This window comes from Anabrus simplex, chromosome X (genome assembly GCF_040414725.1).
Source record: "Anabrus simplex isolate iqAnaSimp1 chromosome X, ASM4041472v1, whole genome shotgun sequence".
Taxonomy (NCBI): Eukaryota; Metazoa; Arthropoda; class Insecta; order Orthoptera; family Tettigoniidae; genus Anabrus; species Anabrus simplex.
The window spans coordinates 174,331,022-174,343,530 of NC_090279.1; the positions used below are offsets into that span (position 1 = coordinate 174,331,022).

The 12,509-nt window shown below is 37.4% G+C and overlaps 1 long non-coding RNA gene across 1 annotated transcript in view; it reads left to right on the forward strand.

The window, feature by feature from the left end:
- The window catches only part of LOC136886029 (uncharacterized), a 71,480-nt gene extending 62,261 nt beyond the window's left edge, over positions 1–9,219 (forward strand). Inside the window, exons 4-5 of the long non-coding RNA XR_011019017.1 lie at positions 7,907–7,933; positions 8,998–9,219. This is a non-coding gene — a long non-coding RNA (uncharacterized lncRNA). The remainder of the gene's footprint in view (positions 1–7,906; positions 7,934–8,997) is intronic.
- The last annotated feature ends 3,290 nt before the right edge of the window (positions 9,220–12,509 follow it).

Sequence of the window (12,509 nt, forward strand, 5' to 3'; positions counted from 1 at the left end):
TCGTATCAAAATGTATCGAATTGCAAACACAAAATTGCTAGTGATTCCCATGTCACAGCGGACATTCTTCAAATAAAATACTTACAGCACGTATATATACATAGAGAGTAAGTTAGGAGAAGGAAAGCAGCAATGGTACTGTCGTTCATATTTCGAAATCTTTGTACCTCTTTTGCTGCCGGTCACTTCAGTTCCAGTTTGCTGGTTTGAAAAGATTCTGTCTTAATCGTCTGTTCTTCCAGTCAAGTTCTCTCTTTATTTCTTGGTTTGAAAGATTATTTGTAGTATCTTGTCACTGCAAAAATATTACAAATATTTCTTTGTTTTGATGTTTCAGGCAGTTGCAACGCAGCAGAGTTATGCAAAGCCGGTAAGTACAGTTCCTCAATTATGACAGAAATCGACATAGTTCTCAAACGCTAGTCTATGACACACAATGAACGGAGATCAGACGTGAAGCAGAATATTACCAATGCATGAGGTCAGCTTATGCATACAAATTGAAATGCATATACAATGTGAATCTACCTCTGTCAGGACTTATAGCGGTGTTCAGTAGATATTTTATTAAATATGAACTACGTCCAGAAACGAACTGATCCCATTTCAAGGAAAAAACCACTATGTGCTTAAATATATCCCGTCTGCACCATCCATGAACAGTCCTTCTGCGTCCAGTTACAAGAACATTTCTGCACCTGCTTGTAGTACCTCGGCACACTCACTGAGAAACACCTGTTACTCCAACACCTGACGCTGGCACAACCCAAACAGGGCGTGTAATACTCCGGCACACTCACTGAGAAACACCTGTTAGTCCAATATCCACCGCTGCCACAACCCACACAGGGCGTGTAATACTCCGGCACACTCACTGAGAAACACCTGTTAGTCCAATATCCACCGCTGCCACAACCCACACTGAGCGTGTAATACTCCGGCACACACATTGAGAAACACCTGTTACTCCAATACCTGACGCTGCCACAACCCACACAGGGCGTGTAATACTACGGCACACTCACTGAGAAACACCTGTTAGTCCAACATCCGCCGCTTCCACAACCCACACAGTTCGTGTAATACTCCGGCACACTCACTGAGAAACACCTGTTAGTCCAGTATCCACCGGTGCCACAACCGACACAGGGCGTGTAATACTACGGCACACTCACTGAGAAACACCTGTTACTCCCACATCCGCCGCTGCCACAACCCACACAACGGCACACTCACTGAGAATACTCCAACATCCGCCAGTGCCACAACTCACACAGGCCGTGTAATAATCCGGCACACTCACTGAGAAACACCTGTTACTCCAACATTTGCCGCTGTCACAACCCACACAGGGGGAACTTCCTCTCCCTCCAGGACGGGAGGTAGACACATGACGTCAGAAGTTGTCTGCTCTACTCACTAAGGCAGAAGACGGGGGATTTAGAGACGTGTGGGGCTGATTCTTTGGTAGCGGCGGTGTGGTACGTTTTATGGTAAATGCTCGTGGTCAATAAAGTATCTACTCTGTCTTCCGATAAAACTTTAAATTGTGTAGTAGGAATTTTAGGGCGTACCTCATATAATTTTAAGGAATGCCACTAAGGATATTCCTGAAAGACATAGAGATTATTTATTTGTAGCAGCGATAACAAATGTCTCTTTTACTGAAAATAAGAACATTGGTCCTCAGAGCCGATCCCTTAAAGCAATAATCAACTTTATTCACCTATTTCTTGGAGAGATGGGTGTTACTTTTGATCTGTATCCAAATTGCTTCGTTATTCTTCTGTAAATCATTATATCTAATGCTTCCAGTTGCTGTCTTCCATGTTTCTCCGGCGTGCAGCTTTAATATCCATATGGAAGAACGCCCCAAATATTGTATCAACTGTACTTGTTTTAATCTTTAGGTATTTGCCGCCTTGTACATGTTTCCTTGGTTATGGAGCCTTTCTTTTCCTCACATCATGGATACTTCTGCTGTCAATGGTCAAGGCACTTCCGAGACAATTAAGTTCGCTATCCTGTTCATTTCTCTCATTGCCGTTATTTACTTGAGTTACATATAACATTGCTTTAGGGTTTACTTTGAGGTTAGAATTAGGGAGTATTTCACCCAATACTCTCTTCATTGCCTTTGCATTGTCAGCAACTGTTACAACTAAATTTGCTTATCGTAGGCAATCCTCACGTTTCCCATTCATTTTGTAACAAATTGTATTTTCCTCTTCTTGGTTTAGTCCTTCCTGATGTTATAGGATCCTCGCATTTTTATTATTAAATTATCATTAAAATATAAGTCACCTCTCATGTGGATACCAGCCCAGTGGATACGCACAACAAACTTTATATTTACAGGTTCACTTGTTCTTGATACAACTTATACTACAACGTGCGCTAATTAACTTACTGAGCAACTGTACGCTACAATTACTAGCTGCAAAACAATCATATAGAATTTGCAATGTTATTTAAATTCCAAGCTACTTTCCACCAATATTCAGGCATGTTATTTTACTCGACCCACAGCAGCAATCCCATCTATCGGAGATGAGTGGCAACAGAAGAGACTAATCGCATCACCACAATGGTCAATGTAATATTACTGTCGATCTGTTTTATGAGCTCTCGTTATTGTACCCTTTAACATTTCGTTTTCTTTCGACTCTATTGTATTAGGGCATCTAATGTAAAGGCTGTCCTTCCTTCTTTGACGACTCTCTCTTGTATTATTCTTCAAGCGATCGTTCCGTTACTATTTTTCTCATTTTAATAATCATTTTCACATTTTCCCTTGTCTACACTATACGGACCGATGACTATGCGGTTTTACGCCTTAAGATAATCACGACAAAGATCATCGCCAATTAACATGACTGAACAATATTTCCATGTTAGCAATGCTCGGAGCTGATACGGACTAACCAACAAACGTCTAAATTCATTGTATTATCATAGTTGGTATGTTAAAACTGTACGAGATATAAATGATCGGAACATAATATATTCTCTAGAACTTTTGTTACGGTAGTAATAGCTTTCAATAGGAGCAATAGCATACGGTTTAAAAAATTAAATTTTAGGCACCTTCCCCTAAATTACTTTTTCACCCGGCGTAAATAAAATTATTTATAGCCTAAACTCTAGTACCTTATTTCCAGGCTTTACATCCCAAATTTCATTAAATTCTATTCTCCCTTTTTCTCGTGGTTCGTCCTTGATATGGACTTAGAAACAAAAAATTAAAGTCATTAATATCTCTGTTATCATAGCCGGTATGTATAAGACATAAATGATCAGAAATGTAATTATAGGTAACCGTAGTAAATTAATATTTACTGATAGGCCCACTAATAACATAAATATTTGAGAATGACATTTTAGGCATTTACCTAAATTACCATTTCTCTCAGCAGGAATAACATTACTTTTATCGTATATTGCAGTGCATAATTTCCCGACTTTAGATACTGATTTTCATTACAATTCCCTTCACCCATTTTCGCATGACATCCGAACATACATACATACATACGTATAGACAGACATATGACGGAAAATTAAAAAGTGCATTTCCTTGTTAATGCGTACATGGTCGACACAGCAATTCTGATTAATGTACAGAAACAGCTTTTATTTTATATTTATAAGGAATTAAGGTGACAGCCTTCCGGAGTATCCTTGTTTTGGTACGTTCTTTGCATCAGATATTTTTAGTTTCAGTTTTCTGTTGTTTGCACGCATTCAGTACAAATCATCTGTCCTTCAAGCCCGAAGCTATCATTTTGATGTTTTGAAAAAAATCTTACAACCTGTGACAATAAAATTCGGTGAAGGGGAGGTCAGAACGGTCGATTCGGCAACACTGGCGACAAACAACGCTGCACCTGCGTAGCAGCAAGTTTTGATCACCCGCTCACAACGTTGTTCCTTTGAGCCTCATGTGTGCCGTGTATGACCTGTTTGACACAGTGTGTGTTTAGTGCGTTGGTTCTGAACTGCGAACAGGAACATGAACGACCAAAAGATCAATGTACAGTATAGTTTTAAATTTGGCAAGGCACCGAAAGAAACGCATGCGATGCTGGTACGTATTTATGAAGATAAGCACTGTCCTTGAAGTGTGTGTACAAATGGTTCGCCCGTTTCTGAGGAGGCCGGGAAAGTGTTTCTGACAACCCCCGTAGCGGAAGACCGGCGACCGCCGTCAGTGACGAAAACATTGAGAAGGTGAGGATATTAATCACGAAGATCGGCGATTATCTATGCTGTCGTCTTGTACCACATCACTTGACTGACGATCAGAAGCAGGCACGTTTAGAGGCTTCACAGGCTATCTTCCTATTCCCACGACTCAAACTCGCTTTGAAAATAGACAGATTTGACGATATTCCTGACATCCGACAAAATGTGACAGGGCTTTTGAACACCATCCCGAAGGGAGCCTTCTTGCAAAATTTCCAGGACATGTTTCGCCGATCTCAGCAGTGCATACTTATGGGAGGGGACTATTTCGAAGGACAGTAAGGTCACTGTCGTGCATTGTTCATCTATGTTGATAGTACAGGACTATTCACCGAACTTTATTGTCACAGGTCGTACAACCCAACGTCAGTATGAAATTTAGAAATAAAATGTTTGTTTGTTTTAATGTTTCAGGAAAAGTCTGCGGACTCTGATGGCAACGTAAGTACAGTGCAACAATTACAATAAAAATCGTACTGTATACTAAACAGAGCGCTATTCCCATAAGTTAAGGTTTGACACCCAAAAAACTAGCTTCAGAACTGAACCACAATATTGCCAATACATTATAGGGCATTTATTAAAGTCATAAATTTTTGGCACTAGACGTGTATAAAGATAGGCACGTGGCAAATACCACACATGAATCCACTCAAAATTTACATTTCTTAAATAACAAAGCAATACCATTGCTTAATTACAAATTAATGGTTGTTAATTAACTTTTTGTCTTTGAAATCACACGTGTACAAATTTTTCATTTATGTTGTCGACGATTTATTTCCCCTGAAGTTCCATGCGAGAAATTTACGAAATGGAATTCAAAATAAAATGACATTTACTGGATAATAACACAAATAACAGATTAAATTTTCTTAAGATTCTAAATGCTCCTGATTTTATCAAAATTCGTTATCATTCTCAGAAATAATGTTTCAATTCCTTACAGCATAATGCCTGACTGTATCAGAACTAATAAACTAATTAGATGAATACGTTTGAGTGGTGTTTTTAAAAGTAGGAATATGTGGAATTTCTCAACTTCGCATGTTCTGACAATGTGCAAGATTTCAGATCATGTTGAAGATAGGAATTTTTGGCAGAGGAAAGAATTTATTGCATTCCAATGATGAACAATGCATTGCTACACTGATGGAGAGTTTAGAGATGTAAGGTTTAGATCAATCATTTAAATACCATGTTACACTGTACTGAAAACAAAGGTGAAGGCAATGAAAAATGAGAAAAATTCAAACTTCTGTGATCGCAAAGGAAAATTTAAATTAATAACCACGTGTTATTTAAACCAGGACATCGGTATTAATCAATGATAATTTGAGACGATATTCCTATGAGAATAAAATGAAGTGAAGGTAATGAGAAGCCTGTATTAAATTTTGGTGGCGATGATTTTTAACATAAATTTTTATTCATCGAAATAAGTTTAATAATCAAGCCAAGAATATTAGAGAGATTAATAATCAATTAAGATAAATTAGGCTGATACAATTTGTTGAACTAATAATTCTTAACTGTTTATTGTGATAATAAACACCGATAATTAACTATTGACGAAAATATAATAAATATTAGACTGTTTAATTGATAATCATATAATATAAAACTAATAAGAAATTGGCATTGTTAATTAATTAATTAAAAATGAATTTACAGACTATATTAAAAATCCATGAATGTTCTAAAAATGAGTGATGATGTTAATCGTTAACGACGATTTATTAAATGAGCAATTTTGAAAATATGTGAACTTATATCATTAATAATATGTATGCATGTTCAGTCCGTCAGCGCTAACGCTGGTTGGATCCTCAACAACTACGCCATCAGCAGTCATAGATGGCCTAGGCATCACTTAAGAGGCATAATAGGGAAATGAGGAGTGAGGTAGTTTCCCGTTGCTTTCCTCACGGAGTCAGAGTTGCTATTACATATCAGTCTGCAGAGCCCACTGAAATATATACACCAACCGACCTTATGAGCAACATTTTCACACCATACATAGCCAAAGTTTACAACATTTTTGTAACGCTACTCTTTTGTCGGAAATCACCCAGAACATATCGAACTGCTTTTCTTTGCATTTTTTCCAGTTCTGGAATCAAGTAACCCCGGCGAGGATCCCATACACTGGAACCGTACTCTAGTTGGGGTCTTACCAGAGACTTATATGCCCTCTCCTTTACATCCTTACAACAACTCCTAAATACCCTCATAACCCAGTGCAGAGATCTGTAACCTTTATTAACAATCATATTTATGTGATCACACCAATGGAGATCTTTCCTTATACTAAAACCTAGGTACTTACAATGATTCCCAAAGGGAACTTCCACCCCATCAATGTGGTAATTACAATCGAAAAACTCACAAATTGACTTTTAATCCCGTTTATCATCATACCATTGCCCACTGTCCTTCCCACAACATAATCGACGTCATTTTGCAGTTGCTCACAATCTTGTAACTTATTTATTAATCTGTACAGAATAAGATGAATCTACAAAAAGCCTTATCTCTGATTCCACTTCTTTACACATACCATTGATTTATATGTATAAGAAAACATGAAGGTCCAAAAAATAGCCTAGAAGAACTCCCATCTTAATTATTACAGGTTCAAATAAAGCTTCGCCTACTCTAAATCTCTGAGATCTATTTACTAGAAATAGCCACCCATTCAGTCACTTTTCATCAAATCCAATTACACTCATTTTTGCCAGTAGTCTCCCATGATATACCCTATCATATGCCTTAGATATGTCAATCGCGATACAGTCCATTTCACCTCCTGAATCCAGAACATCTGCTATACCTTACTGGAATCCTGCAAGTTGAGCTTCAGTGGAATAACCTTTCCTAAACCCAGACTGTCTTCTATCAAACCAGTTATTAATTTCGCAAACATGTCTAATATAATCAGAAAGAATGCTTTCGCAAAGCTACGTGCAATGCATGTCAAACTGACTGGCCTGTAATGTTCAGCTTTATGTCTTTCACCCTTTCCTTTATACACAGGGGCTACCATGGCAACTCTCCATTCATTTGGTATAGTTCCTTCATGCAAACAATAACCAAGTATGTACTTATATATGGTATATATCCCAACCCATTGTCTGCAGTATATCTACCGAAAACTTATCGATTCCAGCTGCTTTTCTAGTTTTCAACTTTTGTAGCTTACTGTAAATGACATAATTTTAATGTGATAATTTGTATAGACCTAAAATAATTCCTTTGTCCAAGTTATGTCCAAAATATTTGCTTCTACTTTACTGCGGTCTTCACAGCCATGTGTCCTTAATATGTATTCAGAATTATATTTAAGTATCATCAAAATCTAATTTACCACTCATTCAGATACAAACAACAAACATTATATTATAGGTCCACTTGTTCCTTATACAACTTATACAACAAAATGCCCTCATTAACGTATTGCGCGATTATATATGCTGTATATACGTATATATTGAAAATATAAGGTGAGAGATTTCTGGCCTGTCTTTATTTAGTTTCTATAGCTACTAGTCATTTGGCATTCCATGCATGTGCTACATTGTTTTGGTTTGAAAGGGTATTTTGATGCCCGCCGTCAGAACAAAAATGTATAAATAAAACACTTCTCTCTTTCTTGTTTCAGATACCAGAGGGTCTTTACTATGTACCGGTAAGTACAGTACGCCAATATCATATCATAAAATGCATAGAGTGCCTTTCTTGTAAGTTATGACACCACACCCAAGAAACAAGACTCAGAATCTAAATAGAATATTACCAGTATTCTGTTCCTTATAAAATAAAGCTATTTTTTCATGCTAAGCAATGTTACCATATTCGTCCATGTCGCTTTATGTTGTATATGCTGTATACAAACACTTTAAACACAATGTAGATATGCATCTCGTGAGCACAGGGAATTTGGAGACTCAAAGTAAATCTTTACACTTTATAAATACTTCAGAAAGTATATTCATATAATTTAACACACACACTGAAACAGACTTCAATGGTCCAGCAAGAAAATATTTTTTCACTGGAATCAATATATTTTTCAATGAAGTCTCCTCCTTCAGCTGTCACCTCACACCGCGGTCAGCGGTCAGAGACATTTCACAAATTGAGCTGAACTAAGCCGCCGTTCATGACCGCCCCGAACACATTGTTCAGTCCTGAGACAGACTATTACAGTCAACCGTTTTCACATCTACCCATCAGAGCAGTATGTAGTTCTCTTTTCTGGTCCATCATAAATACTTTTCTAGGATTTATCGTACGTTCTCCATAGCTCAGCAATAAACAATTCTGTAAATTGAGCGGGACCGAGTAGGTGCCGTTCTTGAAAAAAGTCCTCAAAAGCGAACAAATTTAAAGATAATTTTCGCTAGTACGAAGAGAATACAACCTCGCATCTGAATAAACGTTTGTCATTGTTTGAAACTTGTGCCACTAAAAAGAAACTAGAAAATACTGCAATAGAAACCACACTAAATATAGTCCAGTATAGTTCTAATATACTTAGAGTACAGTATCGGCACACACCGGGGTTTTACCGTAATTTATATCTATTAAACATTATGCTTGTTTAATTTACGGTAGGCCCTACTATTTATGTATTTCATTATTTCATTAGTTATTAATTAGTTCATTTATCTACTCATAAGTTATTTAATGATTACTGATTTATTTATTTATTCACTTATTTAACAATATTCTCACTGTTCTTCTTTCTAGGGTGGGTATTTACCCAACTAAATCTAAATGATCCAGTACTCTTGCAAGTATCCAAGTGTCTAAAGAATGATCCACTACTTTCGAAGAACTTTCCTATACATACCAACATCATGATTTACGTTGATTGTTCGCACTGGAGAAGAGCTTTGCTTGTATAGCTCTTCAGTATAAAAGAAAATTGTGCTTATCTTAACAAAAAAATAAACAAGAATTTAAAAATTATCTATGTTCATATAATACCCCTATACACCTTGTTTACGTAACACCACGTGATAAAGCAAGCGCTTGGAAAAATTACTGTGCCTTTATTGTCACCCAGATCCACTGTCTGCCATTGCGGTGCTCAGAAATGTAATTAAACGCCACAAACCTACAATGAGCTGCAGCTACCACTGAACTCTTCGTTGTCTGCTTATTACATAATATATATAATTAATGTTTATATTTGTAAAAATATAATGAACAGATTACCTTAAATTAATCAGTATAAGGTCCCTATACTGAAAGGCTTGCACTTAATTAGAGTCATGAATTATTCAGGCAATCATTTCGCTTTTGTGTTTAATGCACGGAGACGAAATGTTACAGACATGTAAACGTGTGGACACAGATTATTCGCACAAGTTCTTGCCAGCTTACAGTGTCTATGATCCCCTTCAAGAAATATTCAGTTACAGATAACAATTTATGTAAGTATTCGCTTGTTTAACAACTCAAAATATTCGTTTCTGGAACATTATAAAAAGCATTGTTGTTCTGCACACATAGAGGACTCTACAAATTTCTCACAGCCTGTTGTGAGAAATGGCATTCTCCTTCTTCTTCTTCTTGTAGTGCCTTCTCCATTACTAAAGGTTGTCCGCAATCAGTGAAGTCTGTACGATGTTCGGCTGTCCTCATCAGTCTAGTCGAATCTAGTCCAGGACAATCTCGTACGTTCCTCAGACAAGTGTGTTTCCGTCGATCGCGATCCCCACGTTCATCCGTTTTACCCTGCATAATCTATATAAACACAGTTAGAGGAAGAACAATATGGCTTTAGACCGAATAGATCAACAATAGGCTTGATATTTACAGTGCGACCGATAATGGAAAAGTATCTGGAGAGGAACAACGAAATCATCTTCTTATCTTTGGATTTAGAAAAAGCTTATGATACAGTTAAAGAGAAAACATGTATGGGAATGCCTACTGAAAAGGAGTGCAAAACGTCATTAATTAACAAGGTAAAAATGTTGTATCATGAGAGTAAAAGCAGTGTACAAGCTGTGAGTGATGACTCTGAAACAGTTTATACAATAAAAGTTCTCAAGCAAGGAAGTGCACTGCCGCCATTATTGTTTATGATATTGTTGGACGAAATCATAAAACGTTAAACAGAGTATCAGTAGTGATGAAGTGAATGCTTTGGTGTTGCAGATGATGTGGTGATTTGGGGAAAGGGAGAAAAGGAAGTACAAAGGAGACTGAACATTTGGAATGACAATCTGAAGAAGTTTGGAATGGTAATTACAAAAAAATGCGAGTTCGATAGCTCAGTCGCTTATGTGTGACCAGTATCCAGTAATGGGAAGATGGTGGGTTCGAGCCCCACTGTCGGCAGCCCCGAAGATGGTTTTCCGTACTTCACATTTTCACACCAGGCAAATGACTTGGATAGATAGATAGACATGATTTATTTTAACTGGCAAACTTAGGGACACGTGTCCCCATCTTACACTTAACCAGTGAAATACATAATTAACATAAAAATAACTACTATAATACACAAATATAAATTAACATTTTGCTTCCTGCGAAGAAATTAACATACAACAAATTTCAATAATAATAATAATAATAATAATAATAATAATAATAATAATAATAATAATAATAATAATAATAATAATAATAATAATAATAATAATAAAAGTAAAAGTGAACTCGTATCCTCATCCCGAGGTGGCGCAACTCTTTTTAGGCACACCCCCATTGGAGGTGAGCTGCATGTACCATTTCAACCACATACAAGCCCTCCTCCCATTCTTAAATTCCTGGCAGTATCGGGAATCGAACCCGGGCCCCCGAGGACGGCAGGTAATAACACTAACCGTTACGCTACGGAGGCGGACATAATAATAATAATAATAATAATAATAATAATAATAATAATGATAATAAGAAGAGGAAGAAGAAGAAGAAAGACCCTGGGGAGAAGAAGAAGAAGAAGAAGAAGAAGACTGTCGAACTACGAGCTCGTTTCATAGAGATATTTTGAACTCATACTTTTAAATCTTCCGTGGTTTGATATACCTCTGACCTGCGGAAGGAAGTTCCATTCACGGCTGGCCACAACAGTGAAGGAATTGTTGTAGGTTGAGGATTTATGCTTAGGAATAGCGAGCAGTGTCGAGCTCAGCGCTCTGGTGTTTTTATCATGGTGTTCAGAAAGGCTATGAAATCGTTAATACAGGTAAGATGGGGATTGTAAGGTAAGGATTCGGTGCAATTAAGTCAGGGTATGCAGCTTGCGTCTGTCTTCAAGGCGTAGCCATCCGAGTTCGACGTAAGACTGGGTAACATGATATGAAAATTTCAGATTACATATAAATCTTACACAGGCATTCTGTGCACGTTGTAGTTTATCTCGAAGCTCGGTTTTCACATCTTTGTAAACTACGTCACAATAATCGAATATTGGAAGAACAGGGTTTCAACTAGTTTCTTCTTTAAACTGAACGGAAAAGTAAATTTGAAATTGTTTAATGTGTGCAACGTAGCAAAAACTCGTCTACTCACAGATATTACCTGATCCGTCCACGAGAGGTGCTGGTCAATGGTTACTCCGAGATTTTTTACGCTCTTGCAAAAGGGCAAAACTTGATTTTGAAGTTGTACGTCGGGGATGGACATGCGGAAATTGTCGGAAATAAATCTTAGGTGGGCAATTACTATAGTTTGGGACTTTTTTGGGTTCAAAATAAGTCCATGCTGGTAAGACCCTTTACTTATGGCCTCTAGATCCATGTTAATTTTCTCGATTGCTGTCAAAACGTCTGTTGGTTTTGCATAGATGTACAATTGTACGTCGTCAGCATAGATGTGACGTTTACAATGTGTCAGCTGATTAGCTAGGTCGTTGATATAGACAGAAAATAGCAAAGGAGCAAGGGTTGACCCTTGTGGGATACCTCGTTTTACATATTGCCACGAAGAAAATGCACCTTGATTGGTGACACGTTGTTGCCTTTCGTGTAAATAAGCTCCCAACCATCTCAGAGTACTGTAGGAGAACCCTAGGTGATAAAGTTTGGATAGGAGCAACTCATGATCTACAGAGTCAAATGCTTTGCTGAAGTCCAATAATACTAGGATAGTCAGTTTTGGCTCGTCAATAGCCTGTCTTATATCGTCAGTCACGCTTAGTAAGGCAGTACATGTACTGTGATTGCGTCGGAAACCTGACTGGTGTGGGTCTAATATGTCGTGGTCGTTGAGATAGTTGGTGATTTGATTATGCACTATGTGTT